Consider the following 10,732-nt stretch of genomic DNA (forward strand, 5'->3'; position numbering starts at 1 on the left):
GGTGAAAAGATTTTGGTTTGTTTTGAGATTTTTAAAGCACGCAACTTGTAGTAGCTCCTCTTCCATACCTTACAAATGGTTACATCTTATTAAAAGTCAACAGGATTTAACGTTTGGGCTTTTTTTCTGATTAGTTTTGTATTCATGTATCAAAACTACTTTTTCAAAACATCATTTCCTATAGTTGGAAAATTGAGATGTCAGGAAATCGGGACAGTAGAAGAAAGTGACAGCTCTCCTGGAACTGCACTATGTTTTGCACTACAGTAGATGGTGTTAATGACATTGAAGAGGCTCTTTTCAACATCTTTATTCCTAGTACACCCAGATCTTTACCTGTATAGCAAGAATATTACACAATTCCAAAGGTACTTCCAACTTGCAGCCACAATGCATAGATGTCGGCAGGAGAGGTATCAGGATAAACATTCATTTTTGTTGTTAGAAGTATGGAGATCTGCGCATTGATTCAGTCTTAACAGACTGGTTTTGTCTGTAACAGAGACAGCAAAGCAGAACTAAGCACTCTGCTTGTGGAGACAGCAGCCTGCTGGCTTTGCTGCAAGTGCTGATGGAGGCTGACGTGATGAGGTGGGATTGCTGCAAATGAGTTTGGGGCTGGTGGGAGAAGCTGTCCTTTCACACATTTGGCATAGCAAAACGGAAGGGAGTGGAGAACACTGTACGATGTTAAACTGAAGCTGTTAATTGCAGTTGTTATTAATTACTGTGAGGGCTATAGGAAGCGAGAGTGTGTCCGGGGCATCCTTCATTGCTGCTCTCCCACACCGGAGTGCACAATGCTGAGTTCTTTGCACTGGTGTGGCGTTGCTGTACAGTACCAGTGCAAAGGGTTGGTGGTATGTGTCAGCCTGCACATCAGGTGAGGTGCTGGGCATGATTAAGCAGACAGGGATAAGAACTTGCCGGTGACCAGCCCACTCTAGATATTTATTGTCGGTCCTTTGCAGTACTTGCTCAGAATTAGACGGCTTCGGAGATGCCTCCAGACGATAACGCTATAATCGATTTCGGGAGCCTTTGCACCTTTCCAGCTCCCCCACACGTCCCTTTGCTCTTGTTTCGGGGGTGAAGTGCCCCTCTGCATTCCCTCAGGAGAATTGCCACGCAGCCAGAGAAGCTCCTGGGCTGTTCCTATAGTCCTTTTTTTACTCCTTTTTCTGGGGGTGAGAGAGGCCGCCCTCAGCTGACGGGGGTCAACCTCTCGCCGCCGCAGGAGCCTCCCCGACGGCACAGAGCAGCTCAGGGCGGGCGCCGCACTCCTTGCGTCCCCCGAGCTCTGGTTTTCTTCTCCCTGAAGCGCTGTGTACACAAAGGGCTCGCTTCTGCTTTTCAATTAGGTAACCAAGATTTATTTACTTTTGCTCTTTCTCCCGTCCGTACACATCTTTAGCGTTTGCTGCCCCTGTCAGCTTTGGGCTCGGGTTCATTTTCTCCTCGAAAAGTTATTTATTTGTGTTTCTCGGGAGACGTCTTTAAATCAAACGCCCGTGTCAGGAGGACTCCGTCCCGCCCGGCTCTTAAAGCGGGTCGGCGGCTCTTCGCGGTGCTGTGGGGCCGGCTCAGGGCGAGCTGTCGGGGCGCCCCTTGTCCTGGGGTGAAGGGACGGGATGAACCGAGTGAGCCCCCCCCCGATCTGCCGGGCCGGTTCTCAGGGTCCCCCCCAGGTCTCTCCCTGCCCGGCAGGACAGAGCCCGGGGAGCCTCGGGTGGGGGTGGGCGGCTGCTTGGCAGCACGTCAGGGGCAGGGCAAGTCCGGCCACAGTACAGCACTCAGGAAAGGCGGGGGGTCTGGGGGGAAAGAAAAAAAAAAAAAAAAAAAGAAAAGAAAAAAAAATAAATAAAGGAGAAAGGAAGGAAGGGAATTGTTGGAAGGCGAGGGCTTCCCGTCGGTCTGGGGGCTGAGATGCGATGAGGGCACCCAGGGGCGGGGGGAAACTGCCTGGCATCAGTGGGTTGCGGGCCTCCCCCAGCAGCCAAAAACGTGTGTGTGTGTGTGTGTGTGTGTGAGCGTGCAGGCTGCTGTGCCTTTCACCCAACCTCGTGCCGCTGTAGGTGACTGAGGGGCGCTACCGGAGGAGAGTGGTATCCCCGAGGTGCACCAGTCCCGAAATAAGGGAGAAGAGCAGCATCGCTCCCGGCCACCAAAGGTACACCCGTTTCGGTCAATGGCATTTTATTTTTTTCCCACTTCACCTCGATGTTTGCTATAGGGCGCCGGGCTGCCACACAGCCGGAGGAGATGAGAATTGCTTCTCACAGCGGTCGCTGATCCTACTCCCCTCCATCTTGCGGGGTGGGGAACGGAGGGGCTCGGAGACTGAGGAAGGAGGGACTATCTATTTTCCTTGAAGAAGAGTTCAGAACAGTTATTACTAACGCACGCAGCGGGCACCTGCTCGGCTCCCTGCCCGCTTACTGAGCTGGACTTTTACTGCCCGTACGCAGCACCAGGGCCGGTAATAGGATCGGGAAGGGAGGCGTTAGGAGGAATGCCGATGCGGCACTACTGATAAAGGCGCTCTCCCGACAAACACTTTTGGCAGAGGGGCTGTAAACTTTTTATGGGTAATGAGAAAAGCAAGGGTACGAAGGTGTGGGTAGGGTTCTACTATTCTTTGCTGGACGGGACCGCGCTCGTTGCTGAATGCTGGCTTGGGGGCTTCGGCCCTCTGTATGACCTCTAAAAGCAAGCCGGTAACTTTTACAGAGGAAAAATAAATATTTAAAGTGAAGAACTCCTCTAGTAGCTGAAAATTAACTTGTGACAACACGCGAGTTTTTCCCTCCCAGCCGTATCAAAGAAACGCCTGTACGTTAATTTCACCCTGAAAGATTTGAGAAATAACAGCGCCCCGGGGCAAATTTTCAGCTTCAGAAGGACCCTTTGAGCAGAAGCAGGCGCAGAGAGTACGCCCAAAGCCGCGCAGTATAGCCGTACTGATTTTGCTGCGGTGTTCTCGCTTCCGGAGAGTGCAGAAGAGCAGATCCCTTAGTTCTTCCGACGAGATTTTAATTAGGAAATGGAATTCCCCGCTCTGGAGCTGTGCCTTCGGGTAGCTGAGGCATGACGGCTGGAAGCTGCAGCTTTGCAGAGCTCTATTCGGCTGCGAGGGGTGGGCTGGGGTCACGGTGCCAGCGAGCGAAGCGGGGCCGGGGCTGCCCCAAACGGCGGCTCCCTTCCTTCCGTCCTCCGTTTTTCTTTCCTTCCTTTTTTCTTTGTTTTCTTTCTCCCTTCGGTGCTGCTGAGAACCTACTCCGTGAATTTCCCGAAGCGGGCCCCTTGGCGTTATCACTGCTTAATGCGAGCACGTTCCTTTCAAGAAGAAACAGCAGAAAGACAAGGCTCTGGCCTCTAGCTCAGCCTGTGCATTGTTGTGGTGGATACGGTTCCAAGCGATTCGATTTTATCGATTCAAAAGAAAACGCTGAAGTTTGAGGTAAGGTTTGGATTAGCTCCGTGTCTGCCGCCGCAGTGCAGCGTGCGCTGCGCGATGCGTATGAGCTGAGCTACCGCTTGCTCAGAGCTGACCTTGAAAAAGAGAAGAGCGTGACGAGGCGGGCATGGCTCCATCGGACTAAAGCGCATCTGTTATCTTTAAACGTTTAAATCCCCTCGTCAAGATTGTGGAGTTATTCCAAATAGTAAAACGCGGCTATTTCGCTTCTCACTGTCGCAAGAAAACAGAAACCTCTACTTTCTCCAACCTAGAAAGCGTTTTAAAAGAACCCAAAGTATCAGAGAGTTTTTTGCTTTTTATTTTGCTTTCCTGTTTCAACGCTGAGACGTTACAAACGATTACGGGTTGGAAAACCCATCGGAAACAGTGCAGTCACGTTATGACAAATCGTTAATCTGACGCTTGCAACACGGTGACAGTTGCAAAGTTGTTTTTTTTTCTTCCGCCCTCTTCCTCTCCCCTCCCCCCCCTTTGTTTCTTTTTCTTTCCCTTAAAAACAAACCTTTCGAACAATAAAATTAATAAAATAATAATAATAATAATAATAATAATAATAATAATAATAATAATAATAATAATAATAATAATAATAATAATAATAATAATAATAATAATAATCCCAAACGCTCCCGAGGTGGTCACTAGTCCCCTCTCCCTACTGCAAGGAGCCCGGCCGGGCAATTGGAAGCTCATTTAATTATTTTCATTCTAATCTCTTTAATCCCCCCCCCTCCTCCTCTGCCGAGAGTAAATGACGCTAATGGGACCCACGTGGAGGAGCCCCGGGGTGGCGGCGCGGCTCCTCCCGGCCCCGTGCCCGGGCAGGTGGAGCCGGCGGGGCGGGGCTCGCTTCGGTCAGAGGCTTTACAATAAATAAAATAGTGCCATACGTTGTCAGTTGTTGTTACTGATCTCCCCTCGCCTCCCGTCGCCGATCGTTGTCTGCTCTGCTGGGGAGGAGGAATGGAAAACTTCCCCACCGACGAAGCCCGAGATCGGCACCGGTGATGCGGCCTCGGAGCCGCAGGAACGCAGCAGCAGCGCTCCGCTCGGTGCCCTCGGGTGTTGGCGTCCGTGTTCGTGTACAGTACCTGCCCGCTGTTATAAACATCCCTCAGTACACAGCCAATCAATCACGCTGGCAAGCAAGCAGATCGGGAGCCGAGAGTATATACAAGGCATAAATACAGAGACGTGAAACCCCCGTCAGCTCTGCAGTATTTACACATAATTTTTCTAAGGCTCTCTCTAAGAGAAACCATATCCAGGGTTTCGGAAGTTATGAAATCAAGATTAAAAAGTAGCAGATAGTGTTGAGGAAGTTTGGTTACTCTAATGCTAGCAAGGGAAATGTAAGGAAGAAAAGGAGAAAAAAATGCCTGAAGACTTAATAAAAATCCTATTATGCTTACAGCCAGGAACACAAATTGGAGACTATGAGGCTGAAAAACACAAAAACTAGTCGTTTAAAAATACGATGCGATAGATATATCTGGAAAAGACATGAGTTTACCAGATTTTCCAGTCAGCAGAGCATTCTTTATGTTGCAGTCATTTCTAGTCTTACTTTAATTTGAAACATATTTACATCCAGGGATAGGTCCTTCCAACTGTGCTGTGTTTTTTAACAATCATTTGATAACAAGAGGTCTGCACAGCGGGGAATCTGCGCCCCTCACTGTGATGCTGAGGCTTTGCTGGTGGACGGACATGTGTGAACAGGGGTGGAATCCCTACAATGAGGTGTGCTGCAGATCCAGGGCATCCCGGTAATGTGGAGAGATTGGTGACACATCAAAGAAGGGCAAAATTAAGTTTCAGGACTTATAAGAGAAAGGCTTATGTTATGTCGCGGTAATTAAGGAGTTTCAGTGAAATGGAGAAATGGTTGGTGCTGCAAAATAGCAGATTTGCTGTTCCTGTGTTTTAAGATCCTGAACTGTGCCCTTTTTTTCTGGATAGCAGGCAGCAGGCAGGCCCTGGACTTTGGATCTCAGCAGGCAGGAGCTGTGTTTCAGCACAAAGTGTCAAGAGCACGTGACAAAACAGCTTATAAAGCTGGGCACCACAGTGTTCTTGCTCAAGAGAGCCCTTGTGACCACATCCCCTCTATGGAGTCCATCTCAGGCATATTTTTTTCTTGTGCTGAAATTACTGCATTTATTGTGCACGTTTTCCAATCAAGAATAAATTTTATGCTAAACACACTTTCACTCTATGACTGTCAGTGTAAAACTGTATTTAAGGGGCCAAACCCAATCACTATGGATGTCAGCAGAGCAGCAGAGCAGTTTTGATGCTGCCCTGCAAGCAGGCTGGGTACAATAGGCATAAATAGTATGGAAAGTTGGTTTTGTTGGCCTCTTAGAGGCTTAAAATGATGTGTTTCAATACATATATTGCCAGCACAACAGGATTATTCAGATGCTTACATTTAAGGTGCCCCCATCCTCCCCATTAAGGACTGTGTTTAAAATGGATTGGATTACTCACTTGTCTAAAGGATATTTCATTTTATATAACCATTTCTACTTGTCACCATGCAAGTGAGTGCTTCATCTATCAGAGCTTTATCCTGCAAACTTGATGCATGGTTTTCTGTAGGAATGGAGTCCTTGGACAGAAACATACCTTGATCTGTGGTGGATAACACTGACACAAAAAGGCATAGAAGCCTTAACTGAAAATTTGCCATGGAAATAGAACATAAAATAAATAACAATGATTAAAATAGTTGGTGAAGAATCTAGAAATATTTAATAACTTTGACGTAAGTGGTATTTTTGGTAAGCACCGTAGTCATCACAACACCAGTTCCATGCTTTAATCTTCTGGGGTGGTAATTGTAAGGAGACTTCCATCTGCTCTCATCAGTGGATTAATTCAGGTTCATGTTAAGTTCACAGTCCTTTTTCACTAAAACTATTGGCAACTGTAGGAATGCTATTTTAATGTTATAAGAACATTGTGAAAGCTCACACTCTTCCGTTCTAAAGATTCACCATCATTCACTCCAATGATAAATGGTTGTTAAGGAAGATACAAACAAAGCAAGATCTTGAAGTTAATTCTTTAAGCTACACATCACGTTCTTTGAGTTTGAGAGAAAAGCAACAGTTGGTAGATGCCAGCACTGCAAAGTGAAGAGTTTGTCTGGTGACCCAGTGCAAGGTTCTTACTTCAGGAAGAAACCTCAGCTCCCCTCAGAAAGCTAGGACAAATGAAAACATGTTTATGGCCAAGTTTTCCCTGTTTCTGTGTGCTTTCCACTAGCACAATTTTTCACATATTTTTTTTCCTCTGGAAATGAGGGAATAGTATTAAAACCTCAACCAACAAACCAACTTGGCTTTCTCCAACCTTTGAGCACAACCTCTGAACTTTGTGATACAGCTACTGACAAATCTCTCCCTGGAAGGCCTTCCAAGGACAACATTAATTGCCTTCTGAAGTCTTTAAGAGTCCGCCAGAGCAAACCTACAAAGACCACATATGTGGCTTTGTCAGCCATGTTTGCCTGTACAGATTATTTTTTTTATCAGTCTACAAACAGACAAACCCTCCTTGGTGAGATCATGTGGTACAGCTGTACCCCAAGAACTTAGGGAGAAATCAAAAGGGCGCTTTAAAGACTATTTAAGACAATTAGATTGTGGTTTACTAACAGTAAGATGCCTTTCCATTCAGATCAGTGTTCTGCTATTGCCAGTACAGATGGAGCTCTTCTCTTTATTTTACAGACCTCCTACACATCACGGGCATCAAACTGTACTATATTATTTTTCTATACATATTTGAAATTTACTATATGCCTTTTCTCTGAGGTTAAATGATCTTTTACTAAAATTACTTGTACCAAATAACATCCTACTTCTAGTAAGCATAAACCTTCCAGTTTTATTTCTCTTTATGGACAGTAGGCAACTGAAAAATATTTGAGGATGCTGCTACAGAGCAATTGTTAACACAGGGACATTCATCAGTTCAGACAGTGTGCTAAGCTGAGATGTAGGTCTGTCTGGAGGTGAGACATTAGAGACACTCCTAAGCTCTTGATTTTTCTGAACTGTACTGACAGTCTGGCTCTAGTTCTCATTTCATTTTAACAGTGGTGGGGTCAGAATTTTACTAGGGTGTATCCTGTTAAATGCATGTTAAGGATAATGTAGATAAGGCTCTTAAGTGCTATATTTCAGTGATCTGTTTAATCACTAAAGGACCCCATATTCTATATAAAATTCTGCTTAGATCACCTATGTAGTGAACAGCTTCCAGAGCAGTCTAGAGACTGTAAACCAGCATTAGCAGAATTGACTTGGGATGAATTTGGAATAGGGATGAGACTGAATTTATTGACATAAGGCTGTATGTTTGGCAACATTGGCTTCCTTTTCTATGTATAATAGGAACAACTGTTTATAGTTAGAAAATATCAACACTCACTGAGAATACATTTTAACTGCTGTTATTTAGCTAGCATTACGAAATTCCTGAGAACACTTTAAAATGTAACAATAACAGGCTTACACATGCTAATCTGTAGAAGGGAAGACTGGGATACAGAAGAAGTCTAATTCTGGGCAGCTGTGGAAAGGAGGAGCCTTGCTGGAATGCTGTTAGTTCTGGCAAGAGAGAGGATGAGCTGTGAGCAGGACTGGGACCAGGTATTCTCTAGAAACTACTCTTCAAACTTCTTTCTCAGTCTGGGGAAAAGCAAATAAAACCTAGATTTATCATTTAAAGATAATTTCTTGCTTTAGGGTCTCTGCTTCTCTAAATGTGCTTTTAGGCTCAGGCCACAAGACTTGATTTGTATGAACTTAATATTACTATTCAATTCTTATTTAAAGAATACGTTTCAGAGTTTTCACTGTTTTAAATGAAGCCCACTTCATATAGAAAGTCCATCTACTTATTACTTAAATCTCCAAATTAGGCATTTAAGTGCTGTGATTTTCAGTATATATTATGCAGTACAGTGTATGTTGGCACCGCTTAATACTAAGGAAAGGAGACAATACATTCCTAAATTCACATTGCGAAAAGCTGAAAAGGAAGTTTTAACAAAAGCTGATTATGAAACACATGACATGTATTTCACTACATATTTAAATGTTATACACATAGGAAAAAGATTCAAAGATTTATTATTATATTTTTAGATAGAAAAATCTTTTGTGTAAATTTTACTGCTATATCAGGAAAGGAAGAAAAACAACAAAAATTCAGGAACATATATAGAACACACTTTGCTAGCACAAATCAGAAATGATACTGTCAGAGTTTAGACAGCAGGCAACATTACCAAATGCATCTATTGAATTTATTTTATTTATTATTTTTAAATTTATAAATTTATTCCTATTTGGAGCAGATAAATAGAATTTGCATTTATGGGGAATAAATGCAGGTCCTTGACCGTCAGTGAGAGGTATGCAAAGAGAGATGCACTTCTTGGCATATCTTAGCAGCAGTTCAGTGATATCCTGGTTTATTTTGTCATGCAGGTGACTAATGCTGCAGAAGACAGTCTATGTAAATCTTCTCCATTAATAAAAATACATTTCCATTTGGTTGTGTTGTCCCTAACTGCAGTAATTATTCTGTGTTCTTGATGGGGAAACAGTAGATGTGAAAATACTTTTTCTAACATGTACGAAATAGCTCATGTGGAAGTCACATGAAAGACACCTGAGGTACCATGCCCAGAAGAAATATCCTCTCCCTGATGTGGCAGAATAGTACGAAGTCTCTTTCACCACCTAAACCTCTGTGATGCCTACTGAGTTAGTGGATAGAACAGCTCTATACAGAGGATTGAATGAAAAGGGCTGAACGTTGCTGGCTGTAAATTATCTGACTGCAGAAAGGCTTGAGCAGCGCAGGCAGAGTGGTGTTTGCTTGAAAGGGGAAGGCCTGCTTTTGACATTTTCAGTTTTTGTATATTTGATGTTTGAGAAGAACATAGTGCTCTAGCTACGGTCCAGCTGATCACATTTCCACAGGTAAAGGGAAGAAGACAAATCATAAATCATTTTCAGTCTCTACGTTTCAAAAGACTCACTCTTTTCCTGATGCAATGATTACATATTACAGATGTTGTGAGCAGATTAGCTTTTGGCTGTTATCATATACATGTACACAGATCTATCTGCGTTGAGCCCAGCAGCGAATGCTTTGCAGCTCAGCAGCCTCCTGTCATGAGCAGGGCTTCGAGAATGAGAGCCTCAGGCTTTAATATAGCTGAAAATGGGACAGGTTGCATGGATGGTCTTTCTCCATGAATAAAAACAAACCACACGACTTAACTAAGCAAGCATGGACGTTTCTGTTTTGCTTTGTTGTTGGTTTTTTTCTTCTTTTTAAATAAATTCTCAGCTGCATGGATTATAGGATTTTCCAGAAGGTTAATAACAAAGGCTATGCCTTCTTGGAAAATTGAAGTTTATGCTGCTATCCACTGTCAAACGCAGCCATTGAAATAACGAATGAGGTTCACTTCCTCAGAATGTGTAAATGTCCTGACTCAGAGTTAAGCTGTCAACAGCTGAAAGACAGTCCCATTGACATGTACCTGGCACTAGTTACTCAGGTTTATTTTTTCCTGGAAAGCTGTTTTGGGCGACAGAGTGGCGTCCGGGTTTCCCAAGTTGTTGTGCTGACAAACTGCAGTGGTGGTAAAGGCAGGGAGTCTGACAAAATCTCATTAATCATTTTAAATTAAATCCAACATTCCTCTCCTACACTGCCAAGAAGAAAGCTAACTTTTACAAATGAATACCCTCTATGAAAAGAACTGATATCCTGACTGTATTGCTTTCAGACAAATATTCACCATTTCTGTCATGTGCACGTGCACAATCGGTATTATTTTTAAACTTTAAAATAATGAGTTTGTGGGACGGGTAGAAAACAGAGAAGTGCTTTTGGCTCGTTTTCTGTAATAGATGCTATGTGTGAGTGTCTCTGATAATTAGACTGGCTTCATTTTTTTCAGTTAATTGCAGCTTTTTGCTTTTCAATACCAAATACAGAAAAAAGTTACCTCTTAACAGACTAAAATTGCACAGAGGGGATGGAAGTGTTCTGTTAAATATTTCATAATCTATTTCTTCTCAAAGCTTGCTTAAGTGAATAACAGAAAAACTGCAAATTCATGAAGAACTCTGTCAACAAAAGCACTGAAAATACGAAGGAACAGTGCAGTCTCTGCAGCCTTTTACACATACATTCACTTCTATAAGTAATGCT

General features: G+C 43.7%; 1 long non-coding RNA gene across 1 annotated transcript; it reads left to right on the forward strand.

Moving 5' to 3' along the window:
* Window positions 1-1,263: 1,263 nt before the first annotated feature.
* Window positions 1,264-2,758, forward strand: LOC146761060 (uncharacterized). The gene is made up of 2 exons (XR_014945344.1): window positions 1,264-1,361; window positions 2,076-2,758. It is a non-coding gene; the product is annotated as an uncharacterized LOC146761060 (long non-coding RNA).
* The last annotated feature ends 7,974 nt before the right edge of the window (window positions 2,759-10,732 follow it).

Source organism: Coturnix japonica, chromosome 4 (genome assembly GCF_054131305.1).
Source record: "Coturnix japonica strain WE chromosome 4, WE-NBRP24, whole genome shotgun sequence".
NCBI lineage: Eukaryota > Metazoa > Chordata > Aves > Galliformes > Phasianidae > Coturnix > Coturnix japonica.